This window comes from Tamandua tetradactyla, chromosome 5, assembly GCF_023851605.1.
Source record: "Tamandua tetradactyla isolate mTamTet1 chromosome 5, mTamTet1.pri, whole genome shotgun sequence".
Taxonomy (NCBI): domain Eukaryota; kingdom Metazoa; phylum Chordata; class Mammalia; order Pilosa; family Myrmecophagidae; genus Tamandua; species Tamandua tetradactyla.
Window position 1 is genome coordinate 148,836,359 of NC_135331.1, and position 14,316 is coordinate 148,850,674.

Sequence of the window (14,316 nt, forward strand, 5' to 3'; positions counted from 1 at the left end):
AAGATGAGAATAGTTTCCAGTCTAGAGTGTAATCAATCAGTAGGTGGATATCCTCCCTAGCATATAATTAATACCCTGGGATTTCACTCAGTAATTGGCTATTACATAAGCCTTAACTGTTTACTTGTCAGTTGTTCAAAAATCCCAGAACTAATTGTCAATCCTTTACAAATGCAGGCAACAGGGTTGCCTCTCTTTCCCAATTATTTTGAAGTGATTTGTATAATTCATAGCATTTGTGTCAGAATGATTTAAGCTTCAGGTAATTGCCATAGTTAGCTTAAATATAAACACATATTTTATATTTAAAATTTATATCTTATACATACTATATATATATACTTTTTATTTTACGTAAAAAAGAAGTCCTGAAATTAGTTTCCAAAGTTAGTTACTTCTGCAGCTGAATAGTTATCAGTGAGGACTCAGGTTTTTCCCTGTCTTTTAATGCTGATGTCCTTAGCCTGCTGAAATCTGTCCTTAGAATTGTCCCCTTCTATTCATGAGGGACCCACATACCATGACCTTAGATGATAATTTGCAAACAATTTTAAGCCACAAGCTATTGGATTTATTCTGTGTTTATATCCTTTCCAAGAATGGCACTCTAGCCCATGCCCCTGCCCCTCATCCTGCAAGAAAATCCCTCTCATGTTTTGATCAGGTCACTCCATTCCTACATCAATTTCCAGTAAGATGAATGGATTGACTTAGGATAATTCAGATTTACTCCCCAACTTCCCATGAGTTGGGGAGGGATGCGGCCTTCCCTGAAAGGTAGGATGTTCTGATATAAAAACAAACTCAGCATCATGGTGGGCTTGTGGCTATTAAGTAGGCAACCAAGAATGGCTGCCACATAAATGGAAAGGTCCTCTGGAGCTTTCTGAGCAGGGCCTTTGCCTAAATCTCAATTAAACCCAATCATCTCTGCTCATTTGACATCTATTACTTTATTTTCTTAATGATCTCCAAGAGAAATATCATTAAAATGTGTTTTTTAACAATATATACTGAAATCCTTAAGCCCTCCAGTAAAATCATTTATTCTTTGATTTAAAGATTAAAAAGAATACTTTAAATTATAGATTATTTGTAAAAGATCATAACAAAAGCAAAGAAGCCATTTTCTAGACACTTTGTAATAGATGTCACAGATGATACATAGATTTTTGGCTTCCCGTGAGAGGGAGGAAAAAACAGGGAAGAAAGAAGGAATCAGAATTTAAAACAATACATTTAGTATAAGAGGAATCCAACAAGAAATCTGGGAAGAGAGACTGAACAGACATTTGACTTTTATCTATTCATTATTCTTACCTCATCATGATTTAAATGGAAATATGTACTATAATCTGACTGTGGGAGTTGAAGGTAGAGAAATATGTGACAAAGAACTTGCTAAGGTTCTAGAAATAGATTTTTCTGTGCTTGCATGCATTTCTTAGGAGTGTGTTAAGTCTGTAAGTGGCTTGAACTGTGTATAGAGGAAGAGAAATATTGAGGAAGCAGCTTATTATTTATGGAGTGTCCATTGAATATCAGGTACAGCACTAGAAATTTGTATATACCCTTTTAAGTATATCTTGCATAATAAACTTGAAAGAGATGCATAATTACTGCCATGATTCAGACCAAGAATTTGCCCATCGGAAAAACTATGTAACCTGCCTAAGAGGTGTGTGTGTGTGACAGAGCTAGGACCAAACAAATGCCACTCTGGCCACACAGTTCATGCCAGTCCCAGGCCGTGTGAGATCCCAGCCCTCTGCTTTAACCTGCCACATTACCAAAAATGTCCAGGGGAAAACGGGGTCAAATAAGTAAAAACTCTTGGAAATGATATATTTTGAGTGCTCAACATTGACTAAATCAGTATATTGAGTAATGAAATAAGAGTTTTTATTTTAAAATTTTTAACATCTACCAAGAGGCTTTATGTAGAGCTCCTGAAATTAAATTTCTATTCTTCCTAATTGCTGTAAATAAACAGTAAGAAAGCAAGAGGCGAGTATATTTTTTAAATATCAAAACTAGATGTAGACATATCTTGCTTCTTAACATATTCTTTTTTATCTGTCTACCATTATGAAACATACACTTTTGCTAAGATGCCTTTTGACCCATATTTCCAATAAAAGAACTAAACACACAGGAATATGTACGTTGTAACTTAGACTGTTGAGAATAGAATGATGGGGAGGTTGTGAGTGGAGGAAGGTGACGGTGGTGACAATGATGGAAAAACACATCAACAGGAGGCGGTGGCTGGTACTTTTCCCACATGTTTCACATTGGAGCCCAGGGACAGGGGCTGGGTTGCTCACCACACCACACAGCGGGAAGTGTGAATCTGAGCACCACTGAAAGGGGAAATTTTTCCCAGTTTCTCACAATTGCCAAAACACCTGTGCAGCAAAATGCCTCTTGTTCAAAAATCAATATCTGAATGTGCTCTTAATTCTCATGTTCAGAGAGTCTGTTGGCCTGATGTATATTGCACTGTGGGAAAACATACATAAGCCAAATACTAAGAATAATTTAGAATATACTAACACAACTTATTGAAGGGTCCCACAAATGCATGACTCAAGGTTCATTCATTTTCCTACACAATGTTATTTTCTTCATTTGCTAATTCCATTGGACATAAGAACTGATAGGGACATTAGACCCGGTATTTGAAACTACTGCATTTATGGAAAACAAATTTAAGCAGATAAAATTGCAGTGAGAAATATGAATAAAAGCTACCTGGGAAAAGAATAGTTACTTGTAACAAGAACATATTAAGAGAGCATGGGGATATTGTCCATTTTAAAGTTATTCCATTAGCTCAGCAGGCAGAATTCTCGCCTGCCATGATGGAGACCCAAGTTCAATTCCCAGTGCCTGCCCACGCAAACATTAATTAATTAATTAATTAATTAAAAATCAAGTGATTCCACTAGCTTTAAATTCTAATAGACTAATATAGGCATTCAAAAGCCTTTTACTGGCATGTGACAAAACTGGCCAAAATGAAAACTTTCTCACCTGGGAACATATTTTCACCATGAAAGGGATTAAAGGATTGTTCTCTACATTGAGGGAGAACACATCATTAGGAGTTCAGTTGTCCAATTGTATTCCTATTTATCGGTCTTTGCTTCCAGGTCTTCATATATAGAGGACCTGTAATATAGAGGATATGGTTAGGAGAATCCCTTCTGGCTTTTTTGTCTTTTATCTAAAAGGTCTGTTATTAAATTAACTCAGCTGGAGAGAGTCAGAACCAACTCCTGAGAAACAATTCCTCTTTACCACTCCTATGGCCCTCACACTTTAACTTATAAGCATATAAATTCTGCTGGGGACACGGTTTTTATCTGTATGGCTCATTCAACAAATACTCATTGAGCATGTAACAAGTATCCTAAGGATGTAAAGGCAAATAAGTCAATCCAGGGCTAGTCTACTTGAGGAAAAGATAAGAAAGCAGGTGCAGGTAAAGACAGGAATGGTTTCTCAAAAACAAAAATTCAGTCATATCAGAAATTTGAATGGGAAATCAGCAATTCTGCTCAGATTTCACAGAGGCAGTGCATTTAGGATAAGCCTTAAGGGTAGGAATGAAAGGAGGAAAAGGATTCTTTAAATAGACAGCACTGGTGAAGGTGCTACATCATTAAAAGTATGGCATGTCTAGAGAACTGGAAGAAATTCAGTATGCCCAGAGCATAGGATAAGCCGTGTCAGGGCATTTGCATTTTGTCCTGCCCTTGAAGGTAAACCACTGAAAAAATTTAAATTTGGGTTGTGACAAAATCAGATTTCATTCATAAGGGGGTAAGATCACTTTGTAGCCTTACAATAGTGTCTATACATGAGGCAAAAAACACTGAGTAATGTACTTAGTAAAGAGAACAGAAAATGCAACATAAGGCATAAAGGTGATTATTTGGGCATAAGCAGTGCTAAAGTAGATTCTCTGTATGGTTCAATAAAGATGTAGGCTCCATTTCTCTCTGAGTCTACACCCTGGCTTCAGTGGGTTAACTTTTCCTTGGAGTGGCTTCTTTCATGGTACGAAATGAATATTGTCAGTAACTGAGATTGCACACTTGTTTTTTTAGCATTTGGGGAGATGGAGCATTTTACCCCACAACTATTAGACAATGATTCTGAGTTTTTCTTTTATTAACATAACCTGAACAATGCAGCATGAGGAACAAGATTATGCTCATAGGTTTATGCCAATCACATTCCATGCCTGGAGCTGGGAGTGGTAAGGATCCTTGTCAAATTTAGAGGATACTATACAATGGATCGACTTGGTTTCCAAAATAAAATTATAGGTGTAGTAAAAAATAAATAAATAAAAGAGTAACAAAGAATCACTGCTGGATAGGTAATCAACAGATGTACATAAAAGAATATACAATTGTCATTGTCCAGGCAAGAAATGACAAAAACTTAAATTCATGTATTGAGGGTAGAGATAAAGAGCAATGGACAGTTTTGAAAATGTGCCAAATGAATGAATTCGACAGGTATGGGAAAGGGGGAAATGAGGAATGACTACCAGTGTGGTGGTTTCAGTAACTGGAAACTAGATATTGGCATAATTCAGGGTATTAAAAGCAGAAAGAGTATCAAGTTTAGAAAAATGAGAGAGGGACTGAGACAATGAGTTATTTGGAATATATTCAATTTAAGGGCAAGTCCAAACTGACATGTCTAAGAAGTGATTGAATAGGTGGATATGAATCTCTAAATGCAGATCTTGACTGAACAAGGCCATAGATAAAAGTAGAGACGAATGATAATTCACATGAAAGCAGTGGATGAGAAGAATGGAGGTAGATTTGTTGAGTGAGAAGAGAAAAGAGCCAAGTTTAGAGCCCTGAAAATATTACAATTTAAGTGACTGATTGAACAACAGTAAAGTAGCACTGGAACTGAAAAAGAAATCAGTTCACAGAAAAACCCTAGGAGAGTGTATAGGATTTTAATGTAAAGGGCTGAAAGTTTCAGGAAAAAGAGAGTGATCAACTAGATACTAATGATTTTAGATAATAAGTGTTATAAAAAAGCATGTCTGAAGTAGAGGTGAGTTATTTTAGATAGAATGTTCAGTAAAGGCCTATCGGAAGAAATGATATTTGACTTGACACTTAATTGAACAAAGTAAGGAGACATTCAAAATCTCAGGGGAAGGGGCAGATTTTTCCAGGTAGACATAACAGCAAGTGAGGTGAGCTTGTCATGGGTAAAGAATGGCAAGAAGATATTATAGCTGGATCATACTGTGATACTTCTAGAGAGATAGGCAGTTTTTAGTGAATGGAGGGACCAAGGGGCTACAGAATTTATACAATAAACTTAACTTATATGTGATGGGAAATTGTTTTAAGATTTTGATCATAAAAGTAACATAGGAAAAGTGAGGGAAGATGACAGAATAGGATAGATCAAGTTCACCCCTGCTCCAAGAAACAGCTAGAAAAGTGACAGAAAAATGAGACAGTGATCCCAGGGTGTAATTCTACAACACATAGTGGGGCCCTGGTTGCAAAAGTTGAGGAATTGAGAGGCTAAGAACTGAAGACCATCTGGCTAGTACAAGCAGCCTAACATGCCCCTTTTCAAATGGAGGCCAGAGCCCTCAGCAGTGCATAGACAGGGAATCAGACCATTTGATTCTTACATCCTACCCCACCTGCTCTAAACATGTGCACATCCCTGCTGTGACACCCCAGCTCTGTGGACGTGCACATCAATGCCTTATCCCCCAGACTATGCACATGCACATGCCCACATACTTCCCGCCCCAGGACCTGCACATCTGTGACCCAACCTCTCGACCACTGCACCTCACCCACCCCACCCTGCACACAGATATTTGTGCCCTGAATCCCACACCCTGACACCCACGACCCCCTCACTCCACACACCCAGCCACAGCCTGTCCATGCACGAGTCCCTGCATACCTGCAGAGACCCCTAATCTGCCTCCCACCATGCCCTGCCTCTGTGATCCCCATGCCATGCCCTGCTCCTCTGCTCGAAGGTTTGCCTGAGCTTCCTCCTGCCCACATGATTCCTCCACCGCACTCCCACAACCCTGTGCTCCAAGACACAAGCATAGCATCCCCAGCTCATGCCTATCGCTGCCCTGTAAACCGTCACCACAATGATGTGCCCCACCCCATGCCCCACATCCTGACCCACACCCATCCTGCAAATATAAACCTTTAGACTGCTGAAGGAAATCAACTTCCAAAGTAACCCTACCAAAGTAACCTTCCAGAGTAACCCTACATGCCTCAAAGGCAACAGAAGATCACAAAGCATATGAAGATGAAGCTAGATATAGCCCAGCCTAGTGACCAAATAAAAGCACTGGAGGAGATGCAGATTTTGGAACAACTACTGAGAGATGTTCATATAAGCCTACTAAATAAAATCAGTGGGATGACTAATGACATAAAAGATACTGAGAAGAGACTAGAAGAAAGTAAAGATGAACTTGAAAGAATAAATAGAAAAATACCAAATATCACAGAGATTAAAGATGTTATAGACCAAATAAAAATATACTAGAGACACACAACAAGAGATTTGAAGAAGCAGAAGAAAGAACAGGTGAACTATAGAACAGTATATGGTTAACACATAAAAAAGCAAATGACAAAAAGATGGAAAAATGTGAATTAGATCTCAGGAAATGATGGAGAAAACAAAGCACAAAAAGATAAAAAATCATCAGCGTCCCAGAAGGGAAGAAAAGAGTAAATGGCTAGGAAGAGTAGTCGAAGATATAATGGAGGAAAATGTCCCAACACTTATGAAAGACATAAATATGTAAATCAAAGAAGCTTAACAAACCCCAAATAGAATAAATCAAAATAGGCTTTCCCCAAGACAAATACTAATCATTCTGTCGAATGTTGAAGAGAAACAGAAAATCCTGGAAACAACAAGAGAAAAATGTTCTGCTATGTACAAAGTAATCCACATAAGACTGAGTTTGGACTACTCAACAGGCATTATGGAGGTGAGAAGGCAGTGGTATGATATATTTAAGATTCCAAAAGAGAAAGACTTCCAGGCAAGAGTTCTGTACTCAGCCAAATTGTCCTTCAAATGTGGAGAGGGTGGGCCATGGTGGCTCCATAGGCAGGGTTCTTGCCTGACATGCCAGAGACTCAAGTTTGATCCCGGTTCCTGCCCATGCAAACAAAATAAAACAAAACAAAACCCATGAAGGAGAGATTAAAATTTTCACAGACAAACAAATGCTGAGAAAATTTGTCACAAAGAGGCTAGCCTTACAAGAAATACTAAAGGGAGTTCTGTCAGCTGAAAAAAAAAAAAAGACAGGAGAGGGAGGTCTGGAGGAGGACACAGAAATGAAGAGTACTAGTAAGGGCAACTTACAGGACAAAAAAAAAGAAGAAATCTATTTATAGATTTCACAAATAAAATCCAAGGTATAAGATGATGGATTCAAGAAATGCCTTTACAGTTATAACTTTGTAAATTAATAGAGTAAATGTACTAATTAAAAGATACAGATTGGCAGAATGGATTAAGGATTATCCAGCTATACACTGCTTACAAGAGACTCATGTTAGACCCAAGGATACAATGAACTTAAAGTGAAAGTATGGAAAAAGGTGTTTCATGCAAGCTGTAACCAAAAGAAAGCAGGAGTAGCCATACTAATATCAAAAAAAGAAATAGACTTAAAAGTAAAGACATCATAAGAGACAAAGAAGGAGACTACATATTAATAAAAGGGACAATTCACCAAGAAGAAATAACAATCATAAATGTTTATGCTTCTAATCAAGGAGCTCCAAAGTACATGAGCAAACATTGCCAAAACTGAAGGGAGTGATAATCGTTTCAGCTATAATAGTGGGAATCATCAATACACCACTCTTCTCTATAAACAGAACAACCAGACAGAGAATCAACAAGGAAATAGAGAACTTAAACAATTTGATAAAGGTATTAGACTTAAGAGACATATATAGGTAAACACCCCCAAACACCAGGATACACATTCTTCCCTAGTACTTATTGAAAGTTTTTTAGTATAGATCATATGCTGGGGCACAAAACAGATCTTTACAAATTTAAAAAGACTGAAATTATTCAAAGCACTTTCTCTGATCACAATGGAATGAAACTGGAAATGAATCATCACCAAAACCCAGAAATTTCATAAATAGATGGAGATTAAATAATGCACTCTTAAACAACCAGTGAGTCAAAGAAGAAATTGCTAGAGAAATCAGTAACTATGAGAAGCCAAATAAAAATGAGAATATGACATATCAGAACTTATGGGATGCAGCAAAGGCTGTGCTGAGAGGGAAATGTATTGCCTTAAATGTCTATGTTAAAAAAGAAAAAAGGATGAAAATCGAGGACTTAACTGCTTACCTGAAGGAACTTAAGAAAGAACAGCAAACTAATTCCAAAGCAAATAGAAGAAGAGAAATAACAAAGATTAAATAAATAAATGAACTGGACAACAAAAATACAGTAGAAAGAATCAATAAAACCAGAAAACAACAATCGATGAACCACTAGCAAGGCTGACAAAGAAAAAGAAAGAAGAGAGAGGATGCAAATAAACAAAATCAGAAATGAGAGCACAGTCATTTCCATAGACTATGAAAAGTAATAAAACAGGAAGATACTATGGACAACTATGCACCAACAAACTAGACAACTTTGATGATATGGACAAATTCCTAAAAACACAAACAAGCTACACTGACTCAAGAAGAAATAGAAGACCTCAACACACAAAATTGCAAGTAAAGAGATTCAATCAGTCATCAAAAGTTTTCCTACAAAGAAAACCCCAGGGTCAGATGACTTCATAGGACAATTTGATTAAACATTCCAAAAAGAACTAACACCAATCCTTCTCAAACTTTTCCAAAAAATTGAGGAAAAGGACCACTACCTAACTCATTTTATGAAACTAACATCACTCTAATATCAAAATTGGGTAGACATGCTATAAGAAAGGAAAACTACAGGCCATACTCCCTAATGAACATAGATGCAAAAATTCTCAACAAAATACTAGCAAATTGAATCCAATGACACATTAAAATAATTATACACCACGACCAACTCGGTTTTATACTAGGAATGCAAGAGTGGTTCAATACAAGAAAATTAATTAATGTAATACAGCACATTAACAAATTGAAAGTAAAAAATCAAATGATCATCTCAATTGATGCTGAAAAAACATTTGGCAAAGTTTAACATTCTTTTCCTAAAAAAAACACTTCCAAAGGTAGTAGTCAAAGGTAACCTCCTCAATATGATAAAGGGTGCATATGAAGAATGCCCTCTGTCACCACTAGTATTCAACATTGCAGTAGAAGTTCTAACCAGAACAATCAGCCAGGAAAAAGAAACAAAGAGCACCCAAATTGGAAAGGAAGAAGTAAAACTCTCATTATTTGCAGATGACATGACACTGTAATTGGACTATTTGAAAAATCTCCAACAAAGTTATTTGAGTTTATAAACTAACTCAGTAACATGGCAGGATATAAAATTAATGTGCAAAAATCAGTAATGTTTCTATTATACAAGCAATGACCTAACTGAGAAGGAAAAAGAATCCATTCAAGACAGCAACTAAAAGAATCAAGTATCAAGGAATGAACTTAACTAGGGAAGTAAAACACTTGTACACAGAAAACTACACAACATCAATAAAGAAATCAAAGATCTAAATATGTGAAAAGACATTCCCTGCTCATGGGTAGTAAGTTTAAATGTAGTTAAGATGTCAATTCTACCCAAATTGATCTACAGATTCAATGCAGTACCAATCTAAATTCCAGCAACCTACTTTGAAGACTTGTAAAAGCTAGTTATCAAATTCATTTGGAAGGGGAAAAGATCTCAAGTAACTAAAAAATCCTAAAAAAGAAGAATGAAGTGTGAAGATTAAACATGCCTGATTTCAAAGCTTTTAATAAAGCAACCATGGTCAAAACAGCATGGTACTGGCACACAGGTAGAAGTATTGACCAATGTAATCGAATCAAAACCACCAAATCTATGGTCATCTGATCTTTGACAAAGCCCCACAATCATTGAACTGGGGCAAATAGTCTTTTCAATAAAATGGGCATGGGAGACCTGAATATCAATAGCCAAAAGAACGAAAGAGGACCCTTACCTTATACCCTATACAAAAACTAACCTAACATGGATCAAGCACCTAAATATAGGAACCAGTACCATAAAACTCTTAGATGAAAATGTAGGGAAACATATTCGAGACCTAGTAATAGGAGGTAGCTTCCTAAACGTTACACTCAGAGCACAAGCAACAAAGAAAAAGTCAGATAAATGGAAAGTTCCCAAATCAAATGTTTATGTGCCACAAAAAAACTGTCGAAAAGGTTAAGAGGCAGCCAACTCAATGGAAGAAAATATATGGAAATCACATATCAGATAAAGGCCTGATAATTTGTATATATCAAAAAATCACAGAACTCAACAACAACGGAACAAACAACCCAATCATAAAATGGGCTAAAGATATGAATAGGCATTTTTCTGAAAGGCAGATACAGATGGCTCAAAAGCACATGAAGAGATGCTCATTTTCATTAACTATAAGGGAAATGCAGCTCAAGACTACAATGAGATATCACCTCACACCTATAAGAATGGCTGCTATTAAACAAATAGGAAACTACAAATGTTGGAGAGGATATGTAGAAATTGGGACACATGCATTGCTGGTGGGAATGTATAATGGTATAACTGCTATGGAAAACAGTCTGGTGGTTTCTCAGAAAACTAAATATCAAGTTGCCCTATGGTCTGGCAATACCACTACTTGGTATATATACAGAAGACCTGAAAGCAGTATCACAAACAGACATTTGCATACCAAAACTCATAGCAGCATTACTAACAATCTCCAAAAGATGGAAACAATCCCAGTGCCCAAGAGATGAGTAGATTAACAAAATGTGGTATATATATATACCACATTTTACATACATATATACATATATATATAATGGAATATTATGCAGGAGTAAGATGAAATGATGTCCTGAAACACATGACAAGATGGATGAACCTTGAGAACATAGTGCTAAGTGAAATAAGGCAAATACAAAAGGATACATACTGTATGATTTCACATTTATGACCATGGTAAAGGTAAAGTCAGAGGATTATAATATAGAAGATAAGGGGCCTAGAGATACACAGAGGCTAGAGATGGGTGAATGGTTACTTAATGAGGTTGAACTTAAATGTAAGGGAAAAGATAGATGGGAATGCAGTTCATTAGTGGGTTTATAAGTAATATTGCCATATTGAAGGTGAACATGATTTAAAAGGGTTGTAGAGAACCATATGTCCCACCAATTAACATTACAAATATAAATAAGTTCTTACATGAACTACTTCAAAGGTATGAATCTTGTACAAAGACTTCATAATATTAGGACATAGGGGAAAAAGTGTTATTGCATGCTGTGACTTTTTATTAACAGGAAAACATTAACAGTACCACAGCAACACCAGGGGTAAATAATGGGGGAAGGGACAAGAGTTAAGGGGGATTTCGGGAGCAGGAGCCCATCTTGCTGGCTGCTGAAGCCCTGGCTGGAGGACAAAGGCCAGAGCTTGGGTGCAACCAATCGCAGCCAATGCTGCTAGTTATCAGAGCAGAATGGGTTGTTAGTTTATTGGAATAGGAAAGCTGCAAAACACTGTAGAGTGTTCTGGTGTAAATAAAAAGAGGGAAAAAAAGTTACTCAAGTCACCGCTGCAGGATGTTGGGCCACCGTGGTTCTGTCTCTCCCCAGCAGCCATGAACTGGACTTCAATATGTGCAACCAGCCCTGGTTTCCATTGTTTGTGTTTTTTTCAACATATGGCAAAGGTTCAGGTGAACAATGTAGTGGTGCTGGATAACCCTTCTCTTTCCTACAACCTTGTCCAGTTCGAGATCACCTTTGAGTACATCAAGGACCTTTCTGAAGGAAGAAAAACATTTCTAAGCTAGAAAGTTACATTTAACCCAAGAGCAGAAATGTATAAAATGCTTAAATAAATTTCCAGGACACTTAATCACTGGTTTCTAAATAGTCTGAAAGAAGACTCTTTTCAGGAATGTGTTGAAATCAAATTAAAATAACTCCACATCGAAACAGATACAGAATACACTCTGAACTTGAAACACAAAAGTGGGCTGGGAAATAAGAGACTTGGAAAGGAAAATTATCTATGTGGGCTCTGCAGAAAATGAATAATACATCCAAGTTTTAGACTCTGTTTTAGTGGGTTCTGTTCTTGCAGGAGGACATATGTTTGTATTTCAGGGTGGCCTTGGTTGCAGAGGCTGAGGAGCTGAGAAGCAGAAACCTGGAGTTGATGCAGAGGTGCTGAGCCCTCAGGAGTGCACAGACAGGAGCAGGGGAGTAGGCCATAAGCCAGGGCTCATTCCTTGAATGTGCTACCCTCACCAGTGTAGCCCCTTGACTGGCAGCTCACACCATACCCCATGCACCCGAATACCATCACTCACTCTCTAAGCACCCCAGCCCACTACTCCCCAGTGCACATACCTGTCCCACATCCCTACCCCAAATGCAGCCCAACCCACCTCTCCTGCACCCCTCCTGAGCACTACCTCCTTCTCCCTGCCCCCTGTAGGCTGTTGCCAGCACATAAAGACTGCAGGCACTAACCTCCATACCTAGGCTACCCCTGCCCCCCTGCCCATAGTGTCGCACCACCCCACCCCACCCCCTCCTCAGCTTCTGCACATCAGTTTACGGTGCTCCTGATGCTGCACATGCACATGGGTCCCCAATCAGGTCCTTCAGTTCTGGGAACTTCAGTTTAGGCAGTCCAAGAACTGTGCATACACATGGCCCCCAGTCACACTTCCCAAATCTGAGAACGTCCTGGCCTGTGCTGCTGGATCACATCTGCCCCCAATCCGTGAAGGCATAACACTGACCTGCTGCTATAGCTCTACACATGTGCACCAAGAGCCCCATGCCTTAGACCAGTGTACACCATGGTTACGCCCCCTGGACAAGTGCACCCACGTACATACATCCCCCCTGGCTGCTGGGCACCCACGTTCAGAAGCATCAACATAACATCCCCAGCCTGCACCTATACCTACCCTGAAACAAATCATGCCACTGTTGTGCCCCACCCCGTATCCTGCTCCCTGCTGCACATCCATCCTGTGAGCAAGGCCTTAGACTACTTAAAGAAATCAACTCCCAAAGTAAATCAATCCAAATATTTACATGAGATGAAAACAACAGAAGATCACTAAGCATATCACAATGCAGACAGATATAGTCCTGCCTAACAACCAAATTAAAACACCAAAGGAAACACAGAATCAAAGATGGTCATACAACTCTACTTAATAAAATAAGTGGTATGGCAAATGACATAAAGGAGATCAAGAACACAGTAGAAGAGCAGAAAGAGGAATTTGGAAGAATAAACAAAAAAATAGCAGACACCACAGAGATTAAAGACTCTGTTGACCAAATAAAAACCATACTAGAGGTGCACAACAGTAGATATGAAGAGACAGAAGAAAGAATAAGGGATTTAAAGAACAAGATAACTGACTTTCAAGACTTAAAATAGTAAATGGCCAAAAGATGGAAAAATTTGAATTGGATCTCAGGGAAATGATAGACAAAACAAAATGCACAAATATAAGAATCACTGGTGTCCCAGAAGGAGAAGAGAGGAGTAAAGGACTAGGAAGTGTAGTTGAGGATATAATGGGGGAAAACTTCCCAACCCTTATAAAAGACATAAATATATAACTCAAAGAAGCCCAATGAACTCCAAACAGAATAAATCCAAATAGGGCTTCCCCAAGACACATACTAAACAGTCTGTCAAATGTTGAAGAGAAGATGAAAATTCTGAAATTGGTAAGAGAAAACCAATCTATTACATACAAAGGAAACCGCATAAGACTAAGTTCAGACTACTCAACTAGCACCATGGAGGTGAGTTGGCAATGGTATGATATATTTAAGATCCTGAAAGGGAAAGGCTTCCAACCAAGAATTCTGTACCCAGCCAAATTGTCCTTCAAAACTGAGGGAGAGGCTAAAGTTTTCACAGACAAAAAAGTCCTGAAAGAATTTGTCAACAAGAGACTAGCCCTACAAGAAATACTAAAACGAGTTTTGCCAGCTGGAAAAAAAAGAAAGAAATAAATAAAAACAGGAGAGGGAACTCTGGAGGAGGGCACAGAATTTAAGAGTA

General features: G+C 38.1%; 1 long non-coding RNA gene across 1 annotated transcript in view; it reads right to left on the reverse strand.

Moving 5' to 3' along the window:
* The window catches only part of LOC143682813 (uncharacterized), a 65,244-nt gene that overhangs the window by 16,691 nt on the left and 34,237 nt on the right, over positions 1–14,316 (reverse strand). Inside the window, exon 3 of the long non-coding RNA XR_013175291.1 lies at positions 3,037–3,174. This is a non-coding gene — a long non-coding RNA (uncharacterized LOC143682813). The remainder of the gene's footprint in view (positions 1–3,036; positions 3,175–14,316) is intronic.